We start from the raw sequence: 21,484 nt of genomic DNA, 5'->3' as shown, positions 1-21,484 counted from the left end.
TCTAAATCAGAGGCTTATGCATTGAAGGGAGAGATGGGTCTCATTACCCTTTGGTTGTCCTGTCTTCTGAGTCTCCATCCTTAAATCACCAATGCTTGGGAACACAGATACACACCAAATGAGCATAAAAGCTCAAGGAGAGTGAATGTTGAGCTTTGCTTATTACATAACATAACTCTTCAAGGGCTTAACCTGTCCAGATGTGCTTTCTGCTTTTGGACTCTGGAAAAAAAATAATGTACAAGCTACACCCCCCAACACACACCCTTAATTTCAAATATTCATTCAAACAAAGAAAGAGATGGAAATAATTAAATATTCAGTCAGAACGAGGAGGAAGCAGCTTACCTAGCTATCAGGATATGAGAGGTTTGCAGCAATGTAGGAATCTGAGTATATTCTGCCTGTCATTCTGCCAGCTGAAGATTTACAGACTGCTGGGCCCAGTGCTTGCATTTAGCGGTCAGTGCGGGCCTTCTCTTCCTTGTGATGCTAGATACTAGAGTTTAGGACTCTAGAGAACACACACAAACACACACACACACACACACACACACACACCCCTTGGATTATTCTAAGTAGGCCACAACTCCCTTTTCCTGGCGACCTTAGTTATTCCAGAAGTAAATAAAGTTCCTGAGTTTTTTGAAGATAGTTAGACTTTGATAGGGGGAAGGAAAGGTGAATAACAATGTGGTAGGACCGCAAGGTCCATAGCCCCTTGATTTATTGCTTTCCCTTTTCTCATTTCCCAGGTGAGGCAGACTTACAGGTGGCCATCTCTTTATGTGGCCATAGCCCTGCCCTTGACCTCTTGCCAACAGATCTGGCTTCAGAGCTGCAGACAGCTTTTCGGGTCTGATCCCATTTGCCCTTTCTCCTCACAGAGTTTCTCACATATTTCTTTTTCCCCATTAATAGGATATACCACTTCACATACATGTACCTTCTCTCTCCCTCTTCCTGTCTTACACACACACACACAAACATGTGTGCACACACCCATCACTGGGGATCTTAGAGACTAGGGAGGAGGGCAGGACAGGCGGTTTGGGGTTTGCTCCCATTGCAAAAAGCTATATCTCTGTCTCTCCAAGTCACCTCTCCACACCTAGCCAAGAAAGACCTCAGACCTCATAGAACCCATTTCCACATGGCACATTGTAACACAGACTCACACATATTTGCAGTGAAATCATGTCCTCATAAGAATAAAATATGAGAGACCGTCTTTAACATGGAAGAGATTCAGTACTTCATTCAACAGGTTTCTATTTGGTCGCTGGAACCAGTTCTCACTCCCTCTCCACATATTAGTCACTTGTCTTGTAGAAGCTGGATGTGCTGCCTGAGTTATTGAATCTGAATAGCTGGGGTTTTATTTCTAGTGAGTGAGTTGAACGTTAAGGTAGGAGAAGCAGGTGTAGGTGAAAATCATATATTCCAAACAACTCTGGTGTTGACAGAGAGAGAGGAAAGGCACTCCCAAAACAATATTTATCTAAACAAACAAAGCCTTCCTTTCCTTTGAGACAAGTTCCCCAAGTTAGAGCACAGGTTCTAAGAACAGAGGAGGGATTCAGACCCAGACTAAGAGGCGGGAACCAGAAGGAATCCTCTGGAGGGAGAAGATCCTCAATCCAAGGTAGATCGAGCCGGAGGGTTGCCCCCATCTCAGTGATTCCAACCTGCCCAACTGCACCCCTCCAGAACTGGGACAGCTCTGGATTTAACGGCAGAATCCTGCCAGCCCCCTTTCAGCTCCCCAGGCCCCTGCATCTCCTCATCCCTAAGATGCCTGCTTAGTACCAAAAGTTGGTTCTCTGCTGACACCTGCTGGGCCATCTTTACATCGCTTTCTGGCAGCACCCATTCTGTGCCAGCGATGTTGCTGTGATGAAAGTTGACTCTTCCTTTTGCGAAAACGCAGGTTTCTAAAATTGGCTTGGACCAGCAGCTGTTTCCTTCCATATTGCCGACAATATGAAAAGATCTTGTATTATGTGTTTGAAATCACCAGACAGGGTGAGGGAAGCTGTCATCCTTCAGTACTAAAACCTTACATTTTACAGATCTCAAGGCCAACTTCACATTTATTATCTTACTTATTCTGTAAAATAATCTATTGTAAAGATGAAGGGGAGGTATTATTACCCGATGTGAGTTTAGGAAGTTGATCCTCAGAGAGGTTAAGTGGCTTGTCTGAGGTTACATAGTTAGGAAATGGTGTTGCAGGGAGCAGAGGCTACATTTTCTGACTCATCAGCTATGCCACTCAGTCAATTTCTTTAGGAGAAACAGTTTATTCAGAGGGAAAACTCTCTGCACCTCCCAATCAAAATGTGCATTTGTTGCAGGCAAGGGGCTGGGGAGTAGAATTGTGTCTAACCCAGAGATTGTCATAGGAACACTGTTAAACAAGGACAGACTGGTGATCACATCACCAGTTTGTGATTAGAGGTATTAGGGAGACCCTAGGTTCGCAATGTTTCCCTTCCCTTCTGCTCGAGGTAGCTGAAATTCTACTCCTGCAGGATTCCTTCTTTGGAGATGAGACATCATACTATGAATTCATGTATCTGATCCTTTTCATTGTGCATATACCTGAGGGCAAGGAGTTGTTTTGACCAGGAGAAGACAGAAGGAGATTCTGAGCATGAAGCAGCCAAGGGCACAGGCCTTTGTGGGGCAGAGAGAGCAGTGTGAGAGCACTGGGCATGGTCTCCTTGCAGGGAACTTAAGAGGGAGATTGCAGGATGGCATTGTAGAGTTTTTCTAGGGTCTGTCCTCTGTCCACAAGTTCTCTAAATAATGAGAGGGGAGCAAAGATGGGTACTCCAAACCCTAGCACTGTGGCATTTATTTTCCCCCATCAGCCCCAAATAGTTTTATAAGATTTCAATGCCCAACTGAAATACACACAAAAAAATAACCTTTCACTTTTGAAGCTCATAGTTATACAGTAGTATAACTGTATTATAGTTATTTCGTGTAGGCACAGTGGTTCTTTTGTCTGAGTCTTAGGTATTAAAAATGACCATAGGGGCTTCCCTGGTGGCGCAGTGGTTAAGAATCCACCTGCCAGGGGCTTCCCTGGTGGTGCAGTGGTTGAGAATCCGCCTGCCAATGCAGGGGACACGGGTTCGAGCCCTGGTCTGGGAGGATCCCACATGCCGCGGAGCAGCTGGTCCCGTGAGCCACAATTACTGAGCCTGCGCGTCTGGAGCCTGTTCTCTGCAACAAGAGAGGCCGCGATAGTGAGAGGCCTGCGCACCACGATGAAGAGTGGCCCCCGCTCGCCGCAACTAGAGAAAGCCCTCGCACAGAAACGAAGACCCAACACAGCCAAAAATAAATAAATAAATAAATAAATTTATTAAAAAAAAAAAAAAAGAATCTGCCTGCCAATGTAGGGGACATGGGTTCGAGCCCTGGCCGGGGAAGATCCCACATGCCACGGAGCAAATAAGTCCATGCGCCACAACTACTGAGCCCACGCGCCTTAGAGCCCATGCTCCACAACAAGAGAAGCCACCGCAATGAGAAGCCCGCTCCCCACACTGAAGAGTAGCCCCCGCTTGCTGCAACTAGAGGAAGCCGCGCACAGCAACGAAGAACCAAAGCAGCCAAAAATAAATAAATAAAATAAATAAATTTATTTAAAAAAAAAAAGACCATAATACTCGTCTTCATGGGTCTTAAAAGAAAATCAGAATCGTAAAGAAATAGAAAGGCAAGCCCGAGGTCACCAAGACCTCAGTGGGACAGGGATCTTCCTGTTAACCAGTGTCCACCCAGCTCAGTCTGGTTACAGAAACTTTACTCCCGAGAGAGAGATGGGGGTAGCCTAAACTAAAGCAGGGGTGACAGGTGTAGATGGCGGGTAGAGGCAAAGAATTCCAGATGTTTAGGAGGTAGAATGGACAGGATATTCAGTGACTTCATTTAAACAGTCCCTGTTAAGAGCGCATACTGTATTAGAACGTGGATATAACCACATTCAATCACAAATTTGTAGATGGAGTGCTTGATGATAATTTAACATTCAGCTTTATGGTTTGTTTTCTCTTGTGTGGTTGCTTCCTTCTTTGGGAGATGCTAACAAAATGTTCATGATTCTTCCAAGTGATCGGTTGTGTTTGAGTTTATACTTTTGAACTCAGGGCTCATTTTTTGTGTTTGTTTGTAATTAGGTTCACATAAATAAGCTGGTAGGTTCAAAATAGAAATATTTACAAAAACTCAATTTGGCGATTTGGGATGGCCATGAGCCTGTTGAGGAAGGCAAGGTTTGAAACATAATAGTACTTCAATACCCTCCCTTTGTAGAAAATAAAACACAATTAGGGTACATTTAATCTTCAGGGGGTTTATCTTATTTTTCATTTAGTGGTTAGCCTTAACAGTGCTTTACCAGGAGAATGAGAAATCCCGCCACTCAGAATGTATGAGGCCTCTTGGTGATGGAGAAGAAAACCATCACAGAACCAACTGCCATTTTAGAGCATTAGTTCTTCCCTTCAGTCCCTCAATGGTCCTCACTGGGTTGTTTGTTCATTGTGTTTTTCAGAATCCACAAAGGAAAGAAGTTTTATTTCAAGAATACCAACATTTCAGATGCTCACTCATATCACTAAATGGGAAACCATGTGAGCAGAAAATGAACACAAAGATGAAGCTGGCCCACACAGGTGACTCTTCCTTCCCCACATGGATGAAGGTGAATGGTTGACAATTCTCCACCTAATTCAGGCCCAACCTCTCAGAAAAAGTTGATTTGGCATTGAGTTCATGTGAATGATTCCCTGACTTCTCCATGTATATGGAGCACCTACTCAAACTCTCTACTTGTTTGACTCATTTATACCTCACACTGAACACGTCCCAAACTGAGCTCTTCATTTACTTCCACAAACTGTTTCTCCTCCGGGGTTCTTGGTAAAGGCACCACTGCCTTGCTGTTTTTCTTTGTTTTGTTTTGTTTTTTAAGCCCAAATCTGATCATCATCCTGGACTCTTTCTTTCACTATCCACATCTAATCAGTCTTCCAACTCTCAAGGATATCAAAAATCCTTCCACTTTTCTCTGTACCCTGGCCCCCACCTCAGTCCAGACCGCCATCCATCCTCCCCTGAAATATTATGGCGCCTCCTAATGGGCCCCCCTGCAACCATGCTTGTCCCCCTCCAATCTGTTCTCTATTCTGGAAACCAAGAGACCTACTAACAACTCATTTTTAATCATATCTCTCCTCTATCCAAAGTCCAACACTGGCTTCCCACCACCCTTAGCATACAGTCTCTAATCTAGCACATCACCTACAATGCTGTGCATGATTACGGCCCTGGGCACTGGTCTAGCCCCATCTGGCTCCACCGTCTTCACTCTCTGGATGGAGCTGAGTCAGCTTTCTCTAGATTCTGTGAGCACACCGTGCCTTGTCTGCTATGGGGCCTTTGCAGGACCTTTTCCTGGCTAGCCCTCTGTGTAGCCAACTCATTTCTCTTTCAGCTGTCAGTTTAAAGGACATTTCCTCAAGGAAGCCTCCCCTGATTTCCCAGCCAAGTCAGGTCTGCCCCTCTTTGCTCCAGCCTGTAGTTCTAGGTACCTCTTGGAAGTGGTCCTCATCACATTTGTAATCATTTGTTTCCTATCTGTCCTCTGTCTCTCCTATGAGGGCAGGGCCTATGTTTCTATATCTGGCAAAATGCCCGATACATATTAGGTGTTCAAGAAACATTTGTGGACAAATTCATGGTCGAAATAATGAGTTGGCTCCTTGATTTCATATCTAGGCTGATTCATCTTAGACTCTCCCATCTACTGCCACCCACATATTCTCTTGCCTATCTTCCCCTCCTAAATCAATAGACAGAGAAGTGGGGAACAATGCTCTCTTCACTCCTTTTACTTGTAACTTGACAATTTCCTTTGTTCTTACTACTGAATGGGGCTGTTGATGTAGTGGGAGAACCTGTTTCCTCACGCATGGGTCTTCCTCTTACCCAAGACGTCTGGCTTTATATAGCAGTATCAATAGATAGCAGAAATGTGGAAGACAACAGGTTGAGTCTCCTTCTCTCTTTGCAGTCAATATCATGGAAAATTGAAGGTTATGAAAAGTTTTCAGTAGTACAGGAAAGTGCTATACATGTTAAAATATTTTCATTAGCAGTATAAGCTGAACTATATTTATACATGTATATGCATAGAGAAAAGATTAGGAAGATATCATAGTGGGCATCTCTTATCTTTTCTATCAACCTAGCATGCTTCCTTTTGGAAACTACCCACCTTTTTCCTCAGAGCTTGGGTTGTAAATCATGGGACCCTGCACAGGACAAGTATGTCAGAGCAGACATGTGACAAGCTTATGAGAGTGGGACTGGAGTGGGACCAATCAGAGTCTTTCTTCAAGATGGATAGAGCCGGTGAAAAAGAGAGGATCTCTCCCTTTCCCTGGATTTACCAGTTCTGAGGAAAATATATGTCTGGATCGTGCCATCAAGAGGAGAAAACCTATCCAAGAAACAAGCCAAGAACTCAGAGAGAGAGGGAGGCTTGATGTCAACATCTGACATTCTGTATGCTGCTGGGTGGGGCTGATAGCCTCCCTTTGCAAACTTCACTATTGTGCTATTTATTTCCAGGGCTTTGTTGCTCCTGTTGAACGTCGTGGGCTTTCATTTAATTTTTCCTTCATTGCTCATTGCTTTTGATTTGCGTAACATTTCGTAATGTGCATGTATGTTAATATATCATCCCTGTATTGATGGGCATTTACTAGGTTTCCAGTTTATTTCCACTATGATCAATACCAGTTCTGCAAAAAAGCACTATTGTGTGTTGGTCCTTATATACTGGTTACGCTACTTCTTTCAAAAAAATGATTCCCAAAAGTAAGGCTGCTGGGTTAAAGGGGACATAAATATATAATTATATTTTAATTAGCTATTACTATAATTAATAATTAATTAAAACTATTATATATTTAAATCTGCATATATATCTGTATATATATATTAAGTAGATGTTGTCAGATTGCTTTCTAAAATAGCTGTACCAATTCACATTTCCACCGTTAGTTATAATATTACCCTTCTTCCCCATAACCCTGACAGCAGTAGATGTTATCAGTCCTTTTAATTTCTTCCAATCTGATGGATATAAATTGATATCTCATTATTATTTCAATTCACATTTCCCCAACTTCTCATGAGCGTGCCCGATTTTCCTACAGTAGATGTTCACAGACTTCAATTTCTGCAGCTCTAATTGGTAAAAACGCAATAACTCTTCAAGCACCCCCTGTTTCTGACATCCCCTTGTCAAGAGAAATCCCAACTCCATGAGCCCTCCACACTAACCTGAACCCACTTTCTCTCTCCAGCACTCAATGTACACACTTCCTTGCCTCCCACTTTTGGTATCAGGCTGCCCATGATCAGAATTCAATGAGGGCAAAAGACAGTGTCCAATTCACAAGTGAAATGAAATCCCTCAGTTTATATTCATGTGTCTGTGCGTTACTAAAAAGGAATCACCCTGAATACTTAAAATATTTAACCGACTAGGTATGGTTTGGAAACAGGCCTAGGAAGGCATTCATCCAAACCATCTGACCCTCCACTCGTGCCCTCAATCTTAACATCCAGGTCACCTTTTTCCACTGCAACTTGAAAGTGGAGTCTATTTTGGTTGCCAGCAAAGCCCCAACTCCAGCTCGATGACCCTCTGGCTCTGAGAACGCCTCTCAGCTTCAAATGTTTCCTCCTCTCTCTAGCATCTCTCCCTCCTCTCTCCACCCTGCCCTTCTCTCCCCAGCAGCCACGTGTGATGGAGAATTCCACAGGAAAGGTGCAATCTGAGGTGCTCAAGGAGCAGAAGCCCAAGAAGCCTGGGAGTGGATTTTAAGAGGTTTCCTTGCAGGAGCCCAGAAGCAAGCATCCCGGATGGCAGCGAGCCTCAGACCTCGATGCAGGCACAGCATGGACCGTTACCCCAATCTGCGGGGAGGTAAAAAAAATGTTTCAGCTACCCTCCCCCTTCCTTTGCCCTTCTCTCTCCTCCTCCATAACCTGTATAGTTTAATCATCAGAGTCATGGAGAATCTTCTGAAATTTCTCTTAAAATGTTCCAAACCTATTGCCAACCTCCCTGGGTCAGGGTCTGCTTGCTTCATGCCTAGATATACACAAATAGTGAGTGCTAGGGCCCAGCACTGTGCTAAGCCCTTATAGACATTATCTCACTTGATTCTGAAAATAAGCCCAGTAAGGAGCTGCCATTAGTATTTCCATTCTACTTGGGAAAGCAGAGTTTTAAATGGTTTAGTAACTTGCCTAAGGTCACAGTTAGTAAGTGGTGCACACTGGTTTTGAACTTGGTTTTTTTTGGCCTCTAGGGCCCATTCTCATCTCTTCTTTGGCCTTTCTTTTTTCTTGTTCCTTCTATAGATAATGAGCCATAAATTTCTCTCACACGCACCACTGCCTCTTGAACAGTAGCTCCCTGCTCAAGAATCCTTTCCAGCCTTTCGCCTCTGAAATCCTTCATCTCCATTGACTCAGCCAGATTCCCTTCACTGAATCAACTCTGTTCTCCTCTGTTCCACTCTCTCCAACCTGATCTGGCCCTCCGATTTCATCTCCTTTCATTCTGCCTCATTAAATGTGCTTCAGCCTCACAGCCCTTTCTGTCCCTACAACATGCTAAGCTCAGTGACTTTGCATTTGCTATTCCATCTCCTTAGGACACTCTTCCTTGAGCTTTGCATGACTTGTCTATTTTGTGTTATTCAGAGCTCAACTCAACTGTTATCTTGTAAAAGAGGTCATCCCTGAAACCCACTTGTTACTCTCTATCACACTGTCTTATCTTCTTTTCTTCAGAGCATTCATAAACAACTGGAACTGTTATTTGTTTTTCACACATGTTTATTGTCTATCTATCCCCACTCACCTGTAAACTCCATGAGAACAAGTCTTTATCTGCAGGGTCACCACTGCTCTTCTATAAATGCACCAGGCATGTAGTAAATGTTCAATAACTGTTTGTTGGTTGACTGATAAGCAGAATGCATCTTAGTGTCTTGCTCATTCTAGCATCCCCACTGAAATAGTTTCATCCTCCCAAATCTACATCCACTATTTCTTTCACAATTCGAACAAAGCTCACTTATGCTATGAAGATCATCTTGATTAGTCCCTCCCAGTGATACCTGTTCAATGTCCCTTTTCTAAAAATCTACAGGAGCTCTGATTCCATGCTCACTGCTTTCTCATGTGTCACTTTTCAGATGCCATTCCGTATGTGCCATTGTTTGTCTTATACATCCTGTTTCTTAGGGGTGCTCTTTCTCCAAATATTCCAAGAAGATGAGACATACTAGGTAGTTTAAAAGGAAAATATAGGTTTGTAGTTATCAAAAGAGTTTATCCATACCTTTGAATTCTCAAACCTGTCATGTGTTAGTTTTCTATACTACATGACAAATTCCCACCAGTTTATTGGCTTAAAACAAAGCATCTCTTATTAGGCTAACCTGGTTCTCAAAACCACTATTTTAATTCTGTATTTGATCTTTCATGGAATTGACATTTTCACATGGCTCTCAGTTTTCTTTATCTAAATTGTCTTTTCTTAATCTTCATTCGTTTCTTTCTGATGAAACTTTAATGTTTTTCTTATTGGTAGTTGTGAACTTTTGTATATTGAAGATGTGTTATGACTTTTTGTCATAGTTCCTTTATCCCAGTTTTGTGGCTTGCCTTGATTTGCTTTATCCCTGTCCCTTAACCTCCATGAGAACTTGGGGCTTTGCTGTACAGGCCTAGATGTCAAAGTGTCCACATCCTCCTTATAGCCATTGCTATGCTCCCTACACTTGGGGGACAACCCCCTCACTCCTTGTCAGACTTGTCCAGTGATGCCAGATTTCCTGTGCTGCCACCTATAATCTGAGGTTATGCCTTCTGCACATAGCAATAGCCTGTTGTGTCTACTTGCAGACCTAGCTTTCCTGGCAGCTGAGACTTTACTCTGCTTAGTTTTAGTTTCAGCTATTCTCAGTTAACCCCCTCAAGGCTGAGCTGAACATGTCAAAAATGTAAAAAGAGGGGAGGGGATAGTGACCCTTAATCTATCCCCAGCCAAAAATCTATGGCCAATCCTTTGATGAGCAGGGTTTGGTGGTCACAACTCATTACATGTTGCTTTGAAATATATGTTTAGTTCAATTGTTTAGCAAATTTGATTGTAATGTTATTCTTGTGTTTATTGAATTATTTTAAGTAATTCTTTTTAATGCTCTCAATATGTGCTTCACTATGAGGGCTGTTTGCTTCTTTGAAGCAGGAATGTCTCAACACTTTGTTAATGTAGACATTATCTAATAAACACAGAAAAATGTAGGTGTTTATAGAACTATCATAGGAAACAATGTAACTTCACTCCTATGAACAGAGACTGTAAAAGGGGAAATATGTCTCAGACATATTGACATATGGAGTTTGACATAGCAAACTCCACACTTAACAATTGTACATAAACCCAATGGAAGATGGGAAGAAGCCAACATGGGTGTATGGGGAGGAGGGATGCTCTTCAATAAGCTTCAGTTTTTAAAACATCATATACCAAACCTTGAAGTTACCAACATCAAGACCAAAAGAGTGGTAGGAACCTCTAAGTGTAGTTGCCGAATGGCTAGAGCTGTGGTGAAGTTAGACTTCTACCATACATGATCGGTTAAAAAAAAAAAATAGGACTTCTAAATCTATGTCTAAAAAGGATTAAAAAGCACCCAGCTTCAGTGAAAATCATGTGATATCAGCTGATAACAAAGAGAAATAAGAATTATTCAACTCATTTTATTTGTCTTCTACAGGGAGAATGGCTTTCAAATTGCAAGTAATTTTTAATAGCAATGTAAATTTGGTATTCCAATATAGTATACTCTTCTATTATCTCTTCTTCCTTGTAGGGACTAAAAAGAAGCAGTTACCTTAAATTAGTTCAGTTCTTGAGCTCAGAGTCACAATATCCCAAAGTGCTAAAAAGCATTCACATATGATATTAGATTAATTGTTAACTATATCTTTGGGAATTTGTGAGGAGTGGGAGAGGTACCAAAACCTAGAGGCAAAAACTAGGCCAAATTTTAAAGGATTTTTAAACTTTAAACTGGTAAAGATGATGATGTTCTCTAGTTCTGGGTTGGAATATCCAGTTGATAATTTGACTGATTTTGAAAAACATATCGGATTCCACTGAAGCAATATGGATTTTTTAAAAGAAAAAATCATGTCAAATTAATAGCTTTTTTTTTCCTTAAAAGTTACTAAGTTGATAGAATAATTCATTCATTTCATTCACAAATATTTATTAAGCCAGGTATTACATACCAGGAACTCTTCTATGCAACCTAGCAGAAGAAAACAGATGAGTCTTTGCTTTAAAGAAGCTTGCATCTTAGTGGTGAGGCAGGCAAAAAGTGAATAGATATGTCATATGTTAATGGTGATAAATGCTGTGGAGAAAAATAAAGCTGGATAAGGGGTTAAACGTAAGAGGAATAATACTGGAAAACTGCATTTTGATATAAGCAAAACATTCAACAGTGGCTGCATAATATATTTTAGGACAAGAAGGTGAAATGTGGATTAATGATGTGATGCTAGCCGATTGAATTTTTCAACCAAGCCTGACACACAGTTGTTGACAGAAAGACAGGGTGGTTGAAGAATATGCCTCAGACTGTTTCTGGTCCAGTCCTGATCAACACTGGCATCTATGATTTGGATGGAGATGTAGAAAGCACCTTAGGATGCAGTGCAACAAAGCTAGGAAGAACAATTGGACAAAACCAATAGAAAACCAAAAAAGGGCAAAATAATGGTATAAGACCTCTGAAAATTCACTCCTTTGTAAAAACAATAAGAATACTGGCAAAAATGGTCAAAATAAAAATTTTCAGAACTCTAGAAATTAAACAAAACCTTGCAACACTTTGAGAAATATTTACAGTATTTGAGAAAAATGGCTGAATCTTTTTAATAACAGTGTGCTTTGTGGCACTTCAGCTTGCCCCATTTTGACACCCCTCTCCCCAGTTATGCAGTAGCCATGAAAACCAATAATTTCACAGTCATACTACAATGAAAGCCAGCAGCCTAGTCACCATTAGACTAAGTTGAATAATTTTGGATTTCCCCCAAAATCCCATCCCCAGAGAAATGTCACTATTTGACCTCTCTGGCAGTTCAATGGAAACCTCCACTCACAGGGCTGACCTTTTTTTCTAATATTTGCTCTTTTAAAAAAAATTATATAAGTTTTAGGTATAAAGCATCATAGATCTTCATCCGTGTATACTACAGAGTGATCACCACTCTAAGTCTAGTTAACATCTATCACCATACGGTTGACCCCCTTCACCCATTTTGCCCACCCCGCCAACCCCCTTCCCCTTTGGTAACCACTAATCTGTTCTCTGTATCTATGAGTTTGTTTTTGTTTTATTTCATTTGTTCATTGGTTTTGTAGGTTTTATTTGTAGATTCCACATATAAGTGAAATCATATGGTATTCGTCTTTCTCCATCTGACTTACTTCACATAACATAATAACCTCAAGGTCTATCTATGTAGTCATAAATGGCAGGATTTCATTCTTTTTTATGATTGAATAGAATTCTATTGTGTATATATATAATATGTATATATTTTGTATATATATATATATATATATATATATATATATACACATATTGATAGACCACATCTTCTTTATCCATTCATCTGTTGATGGATATTTAGGTTGTTTCCATATCTTAGTTATTGTAAATAATGTTGCAATGAACATAGGGGTGCAGATATCTTTTTGAATTAGTGTTTTTGTATTCTTCAGATAAATACCCAAAAGTGGAATACCTGGGTCATATGGTAATACAATTCTTAATTTTCCGGGGAATCTTCATACTGTTTTCCAATGTGGCTGCACTAATTTACAGTCCCATCAATAGTGTACAAGGGTTCCCTTTTCTCCACATCCTTGCCAACATTTGTTATTTGTGGACTTTTTGATGATAGCCATTCTGACAGGTGTGAGGTAATACCTCATTGGGTTTTTATTTGCATTTCTCTAATAATTAGTGATGTTGAAAATATTTTCATTAGCCTGTTGGCCATTTGTATGGGGTTTTTTTGAAAAATGTCTACTGAGATCCTCTGCCCATTTTTTTAATTGGGTTGTTTGTTTTGTTCCTGAGTTGTATGAGTTCTTTAAATATTTTAGATATTAATGCCTTACCAGATATATGATTTGCAAATATCTTCTCACATTCAAACCTTTTCAATTTGAAGATGGTTTCCTTTGTTGTGCAGAAACATTTTAGTTTGATGTAGTCCCATTTGTTTATTTTTGGTTTGGTTTTCCTTGTCTTTGGAGTCAGATCCACAAAAAAATCACTAAGACTAATGTCAATGATGTTACCACCTATGTTTTCTTCTAGGAATTTTATAGTTTTGGGTATTACATTCAAGTCTTTAATTCAATTGGAATTAACTTTTTATGTATGTGTAAGATAGTTGTCTAGTGTTATTCTTTTGCATGTGGCAATCCAGTTTTCCCAACACCATTTATCAAAGAGACTGTCCTTTCTCCATTGTATGTTCTTTGCTCCTTTGTCATAGATTAATTGTCCTATGTGTCAACTACCATAGAGTCTTGATACTATAGCTTATAGTTTGAAGTTTGGAGTATGATACCTCCAGCTTTGTTCTTCTTTCTCAAGATTGTTGTGGCTATTTGGGGTCTTCTTTTGTTCCATACAAATTTTAGAATTATTTGTTTAAGTAGTGTGAAATATGCCATTGGCATTTTGTTAGGGATTGCATTAAGTCTGTAGATTGCTTTGGACAGTATGAAATTTTAACAATATTAATTCTTCCAATCCATGAACATGGTATATCTTTCCATTTGTTTATATCTTCCTCAATTTCTTTTATCAGTATCTTACAGTTTTCAGTATACAGGTCTTTCACCTCTTTGGTTAAGTTTATTCCTAGGTATTTTTTTTATCCAATAGTAAATGGTATTTTTACTTTCTCTTTCTGATAGTTCTTTATTAGTGTAAGAAATGCCACTGATTTCTGTATATTAATTTTGTATCCTGCAACTTTACTGAATTCATTTATTAGTTCTAAAAGTTTTTGGTGGAGAGGCCTTCTACATGAAATATCATGTTATCTGCAAATAATGACAGCTTTACTTTTTCCTTTCCTATTTGGATGACTTTATTTTTCTTGCATAATTGCTGTGGCTTGGACTTCTAATACTATGTGTTGAATTAAAATGGTGAGAGTGGGCATCCTTGTCTTGTTCCTGAAAATCTTTAAGCTTTCGCCATTGAATATGATGTTAGCTGTGGGGTCGTCATATGTGGCTTTTATTATGTTGAGGTACAATCCCTCTATACCCACTTCACTGAGAGTTTTTTATAATAAATAGGTGTTGGATTTTGTCAATTTTTTCTATATCTATTGAAAAGATATACAACTTTTATCTATCATTTTGTTAATGTGGTGTATCATGTTTTTAGAGTTGTGGATGTTGAACCATTCTTGCATCCCTGGAATAAGTCCCACTTGATTGTGGTGTATGACCCTGTTAATGGATTGTTGGATTCAGTTTGCTAAATTTTTTTGAGGATTTTTACATGTTCATCAAAGATATTGGCCTGTAGTTTTCTTTTTGTCATGTCCTTGTCTGGTTTTTATCAGAGTAATGCTGACTTAAAACGAGTTTGGAAGGTTTCCATCCTCTTCAATTTTTTGGAGGAGTTTGAGAAGATAGATATTAAATCTTTTTTGAATGCCTTGTAGAATTTGCCACTGAAGCTATCTAGGCCTGGGCTTTTGTTTGTTGGCAGCTTTTTGATCTGTTCCAATCTCATTATTAGTAATTAGTCTATCCAGATTTTCTATTTCTTCATGATTCAGTCTTGGAAGATTGTATGTTTCCAGAAATTTATCCATTTCTTCTAGGTCGTCCAATTTGTTGGCATAAAATTGTTTGTACTAGTCTCTTATGATCCTTTGTATTTCTGTGGATTCAGTTGTAATTTCCCCTCTTTCATTTCTGATGTTATTTATTTGAGCCCTCTCTGTTTTTTCTTGTTAGTCTAGCTAATGGCTTGTCAATTTTGTTTATTTTTTCAAAGAACCAACTCTTAGTTTCATTGATCTTTTCTATTTTTTTAACCTCTTTGTCACTGATTTTTTTCTCTGATCTTTATTATTTCCTTCCTTCTACTAATTTTGGGCTTTGAGTGTTTTTTCTAGTTCCTCTAGGTGTAAAGTTACATTGTTTATTGGGGATTTTTCTTCTTTCTTGAGGTATGCCTGTTTGCTATGAACTTTCCTCTCAGAACAACTTTTGTCTCATCCCATACATTTTGGTATATCATAATTCTGTTCTCATTTGCCTCTGATTTCTCCTTTGGTTTCTTTGATGATCCATTGCTTATTCAGTAGCATGTTGTTTAATCTCCATGTTCTTGTGGGTTTTCCCAGGTTTTCCTTGTGATTGATTTCTAGTCATACCATTGTGGTTGGAGAAGATGTTTGATGTGATTTCAATCTTGAATTTATTGAGACTTGTTTTGTGACCTAACATGTGATCTATCCTGGAGAATGTTCCATGTGCACTTGGAAAGAATGTGTATTCTGCCATTTTTTTGGATGGAATACTCTACATATATCTGTTAAGTCCATTTGGTTAATGTGATTGATCCACCATCTTTATTATACATTTACCTTATTAAGTGAAATATTAATTTTTATGTTTTCTTATTATTAATTAGTGCTACTTCTTTTCAGCTTAAGGAAGTCCCTTTAATATTTCTTGTAGGGTCAGTTTGGTGTTGGTAAACTCCTTTAGCTTTTGCTTATCTGGGAAACTCTCAGTCTCTCCTTGAATTCTGAATAATAACCTTACTGGGTAGAGAACTATTGGTTAGAAGTTTTTTTTCCTTCCAGAACTTTGAATATGTCATGCTTCTCCCTTCTGGCCTGTAAGTTTTCTGCTGAAAAATCTGCTGTCGCTGTATGGGGTCTCCCTTGTATGTAATCGCTTGTTTTTCTCTTACCGCTTTTAGGTTTCTCTCTTTATGCTTAACTTTTACCATTCCAATTATAATGTGTTTTGGTGTGTGTCTCTTTGGTTTCATCTTATTCAGAAGGCCAGATCCAGTAGGATGGCATATTCATCCTGTAGAAAGAAAAAGATTACCAACTAACAACTCTATGTCAAGCAAACATATCCTTTAAAATTAAGTAGAAATTAAGACATTTCTATATAAATAAAACGTGAGAGAATAATTGCTAGCAGGCATGCCCTACAAAAAGTACTAATGGAGGTCCTTCAGGCTAAAATAAAAGACTTTTTTTTTCATGTATATTGAAAATTTACATCAAAAAAATAAAGAGCACTGGTAAAGGCAACTACATAAATAAATATAAAAGAGAGTATAGGTGTAATTTTGGTTTGTAACTTTTTCCTCCTATCTTATTTAAAAGATAACTGCATAAAGCAATAATTAGAAAGCTATGTTGCAGGGCTTACAATGTCTAAGATGTAATTTATATGACAATGATTCCACAAAGGAGAGCTATTTAAGATCAAAGTTTTGGTATACTATTGAAAATTAAGTTGGTATTAATCCAAACTAGGTTGCTAGGTTGTTATAAATTAAGATGCTAATTGTAATCCCCAAGGCAACCACTAAGAAAATAACACCTATAAATATATGAAAATAACATATATATGGACAAGAGAGCTAAAATGGTGTACTAGAAAATGTCTAACAAAAAATAAGGCAGTAATGGAGGAATAGATGAAGAGATACAACTCGACTCATGTATAAAACAAAAAAAATGGGAGATGTAAATCTTGTCTTGTCATTAATTATATTAAATGGAAATAGATTAAACTCTCCAATAAAAAGGCAGAAATTGGAATAATAGATTTTTTAAAACATGATTTAACTATGCTGTCTACAGAAGACACACTTGAGATCCAAAGGCACAAGCACGTTGAAAGTTAAAAATTTGAAAAAGATATATATCATGTGAACAGCACCAAAAAAGACAGGGAATGCCTATACTAATATCAGACAAAACAGGTGTTAAGGCGAAAATTATTACTAGAGCTAAAGAAAGACATTTTGTAATGATAAAGTGTCAATCTATCAAGAAGATATAATTATAATCACATATGCACTTAACAATAGAGCCCTAAAATACATGTAGCAAAAACTGGCAGAATTGAGGGAAGAAATAAATAATTCAACAGTAATAGATGGAGGCTTCAATACCCCACTTTCAGCAATGGATAAAATGAGACAGAAGATCATTGAGAAAACTGAAGACTTGAATAACACTATAAATCAACCAGGCCTAATAGACATCTATAAAACACTCAAGCCAACAACAGAAGAATATACATTCTTCTTAAGTATACATGGAACATTATCCAGGATAGACATGTTAGGCCATAAAACAAGTCTCAATACATTTAAAAGTACATAGGTCATAAAAGGTATGTTCTCTAACCACATGAAACTAGAAATCAATAACAGAAAGAAATTTGGGAAATTCACTAACATGTGATAATTAAACAACACACTCCTAAATAACCAATGGATTAAAAAAAAGAAATCACAAGGGAAAATAGAGAATATTTTGAGATGAATGAAAATGAAAAAACAACATACTAAAATTTATGAGATATAGCAAAAATGGTGCTTAGAGGGAAGTGTATAGCTATAAATACCTATTTTTTAAAAAAAGAAAGATGTCAAATCAATAAACTTTCATCATAAGGAAAAAGAAGAGCAACTAAATCCAAAGCTAGCAGAAGGAAGGAAATAATAAAGATGAGAGCAGAAAAAAATGAAATAAAGACTAGGAAAATAATAAAGAAAATCAATGAACCAAAAGCTGGCTCTTTGAAAAGATCAATAAAAATTGCCAAACCTTTAGCTAGACTGACCAAGAAAAAAAGAGAAGAGTCTCAAATTACTAAAATCAGGAATAAAAGAGGTGACATCATTACTTACGTTATAGAATTAAAAATTACAAGGGGATATTATGAACAATTATATGCCAACAAATTAGGTACAATAGGTGAAGTGGCTAGAGTCCTAGAAAGACACAACTACCAAAACTGATTCAAGAAGACATAGAAATTTGAATAGATGTATAGTGAGTCAAGAGATTGAATTGGTAATAAGAAAACTTCCTACAAAAAAAAGAAAACTTGTCACCAAAAAAACTTGTCACAAAGACTCAAATGGGTTAATTGATTAATTCTATCAAACCTTTAAAGAAGAATTAACACCAGCCCTTCACAAACTCTTCCAACAAATAAAAAAGGAGGTAACACTTCTCAATTTCTTCTATGAGATCAATATTACCTTGATATCAAAATTAGACAAAGAAATCACAAGAAAAGTACACAATATCCCTCATGAATATAAATGCAAAAATTCTCAACACGATACTAGCAGACATAATCCAGCAACATATAAATAGAATCATACACTATGGCCAAGTGGAATCCAGGAATGCAAAGTTGGTACAACATATGAAAATCAAGCAACATAATATACTCTACTAGTAGAACAAAAGGGAAAAAGCATATGATCATCTCAATAGACAAAACAGCCTGGAAAAAGAAAGATAAAGTTGGAGAGCTCACACTTCAAGATTGACTTTAAATCTTCCTATTGATACAAAGCTACATTAATCAAGACATTGTGGTACTGGCACAAAGATAGACATGTAGACCAATGGAATAGAAATGAGAGTACAGAAATAAACCCTTACACTGGTCAAAAGATTTTGACAACAGTACTGAGTCAATTCAATAGAGAAAGAATAGTCTTCAACAAAGGGTGTGGAACAACTGGATATTTATTTGGAAAGAATGAAGCTGTTGCCCTACATCACACTATATATAAAAATTAACTCAAAATAGATCATTGATCTGAATGTAAGAGATAAAACTATAAAATTCTTGGAAGAAAACATAGGACTAAATCTTGGTGATCTTGTATTAGGCAATGGTTTCTTATATGACACCAAAACACATTCAACAAAAGAAAAAATAGACAAAGTGGACTTCATCATAATTAAAAATTTTGTGCTTCAAAGGACACCATCAATAAAGTAAAAAACAACCCATGTAACAGGAGAAAATATTTGCAAATCATGTGTCAGATGAGGAACTTTTACAAAGAATATGTAAAGGACTCTTACAATCAACAATAAAAAGACAGACCAATTAAAAATGGACAAAGGATTTGAAGAGATGTTTCTCCTAAGAAGATAAGCATATAGCCAATAAGCAGATGAAAAGATGTTCAACATCATTAGTCATTACAGAAATGCAAATCACAACCACAGATGTCACTTCACATCTACTAGAATGGTTAAAATTTTTTAAAAGACAGAAAATAACAAGGGTTGTTGATGTGGAGAAATCACAACCCTCATACACTGCTGACAGGTTGTAAAATGGGGAGGCCACTTTGAAAAATAATTTGGCAGTCATCAAAATGTTAAACAGTTATCATATGACCTAGCAATTCCACTCCTTAGGTATTTACTCAAGAAAATTGAAAACATATGTCCATACAAAAAAGTTTACATAAATGTTCATAGCAGCATTATTCATAATAGCTAAAAAACAGAAGCAGCCCAAATGTTCTTCAGTTGATGAATGGATAAACAAAATGTGGTATATCCATACAATGGAGTATTATTCAGCCATAAAAAAGAACTAAATTACTGATACATGCTACACCATGGATGAACCTTTAAAATATTGTGTTAAGTGAAAGAAGCCAGATGAAAAGGCCACATGTTATGATTCAGTATATAGGAAAGATCTAGAATAAGCATATCTGTAGAGACAGAATGTAAATGAGTGGTTTTCCAGGGGCTGAGGGAAGAAACCTGATTGTGGTAATGACTGCACAATTTTGTGAATATACTAAAAACCACTGAATTATGCACTTTAAGGAACTGAATTTTACAGTATGTAAATTAAATACCAATAAAAATATTATTTAAAATAAAATGCTAAGGCTTACATTTCAGTTTAAAAACCACCTGCACAAGTACAGATTCGGGCAATTTGCTTTAGCAGGAATTTATATGAGGAGATTCTGTGAGCCAACTGCTTGACACCCTGAAAGCAAGCTGTTTCCCCTCATTTTGTTGCATTTTCACATACTGTATTTTCTCTCTGGAGCATTCTTCAGCCTCACCCTGCACTTCATGTTCTTGGCTAGCTCCAGCTTATCCTCCAGAGCTCAGCCCACATCACAGCTCTTCCCAAAAGCCTTCCCTGACCTCATTTCCATTCGTTATTTGATCCATGCTGGGAACTTTCCTCCGGAGTCCCAAAGCCATTTGTGTTTACCTTGGTCACAGCCCCTGTCACCCCATGTTACAATTGCCCTTGTACACACACACCTAGCTCAGAGTCCCTTCCAGGCAGCGATTGTCTTATTCATTCTGTATCCTCCATTCCTAGCACATGGACTGACAGCAGATGCTCAGTAAGTGGTTTTCAATGACTTATTGAGCCAACAGTGCTACTGAAATGATAAATAAAGGAGTTAACAACACAAAGAAAACTGATTGCATTTAAAACATTAAGTGAAGATATAATTCTCTGAACTGTACGTTGACCAATAGATTCTTACAAAAAGAGAAAGGCAACGGCAAGTAACAGAGGGCTCAGGGAATAACATAGATGATAAAACACTGGGATTCCATCTCACATAAGGAAAAGATAAATAATTGGGCATGTTAAGCCCAATAAGAGAAGCAAAAACCATGCACAGGCATGATGGCCATCTTATTTGGCCATATATTTGAAAGAGCATCTGTATAAAAGAGAGTAGATTGATTCTAGGTTTCGAAACTGGGGGAGTTGGGACAGGAAGTGGAGGCAATCATTAACAGTGCCAATGAAAGAAATGTAATCTCAAAGCAAATTTCAGTCCAGTAAATCAAAAACATTTTTTTAAAAAATCAAACTGATCTTCTTTGTGACTTCCCTGTCACACACACATAAAATTAATGGTAATAACAATAACTAAAGTGTACTTATTCGGTGCCAAGCACTGCATCAAATCCTTTACATGTATTATATCATTTAATTCTAACAATGTTTTATGCAAAACACACCAGAAATTGTTCTTACTGCTTCTTTCTTTAAACAGATATTCAACAAGGTCCATTTTAATGTATTCTGTAGAAGAAATCCCCCCAAAAGACAATAGCTTCTTTATAAAGTGGTTGAATATATATGCACATTAATATTTTTCTATTTTATTATTTTTTCTTCTTTTATATTTATTGGCTTTGTTATTGCTATTATTCCTGAGCGGACGCTCTGGGGTTTTTT

This window comes from Eubalaena glacialis, chromosome 3 (genome assembly GCF_028564815.1).
Source record: "Eubalaena glacialis isolate mEubGla1 chromosome 3, mEubGla1.1.hap2.+ XY, whole genome shotgun sequence".
Lineage (NCBI taxonomy): Eukaryota > Metazoa > Chordata > Mammalia > Artiodactyla > Balaenidae > Eubalaena > Eubalaena glacialis.
Note: the sequence above shows the minus strand (reverse complement) of the source record.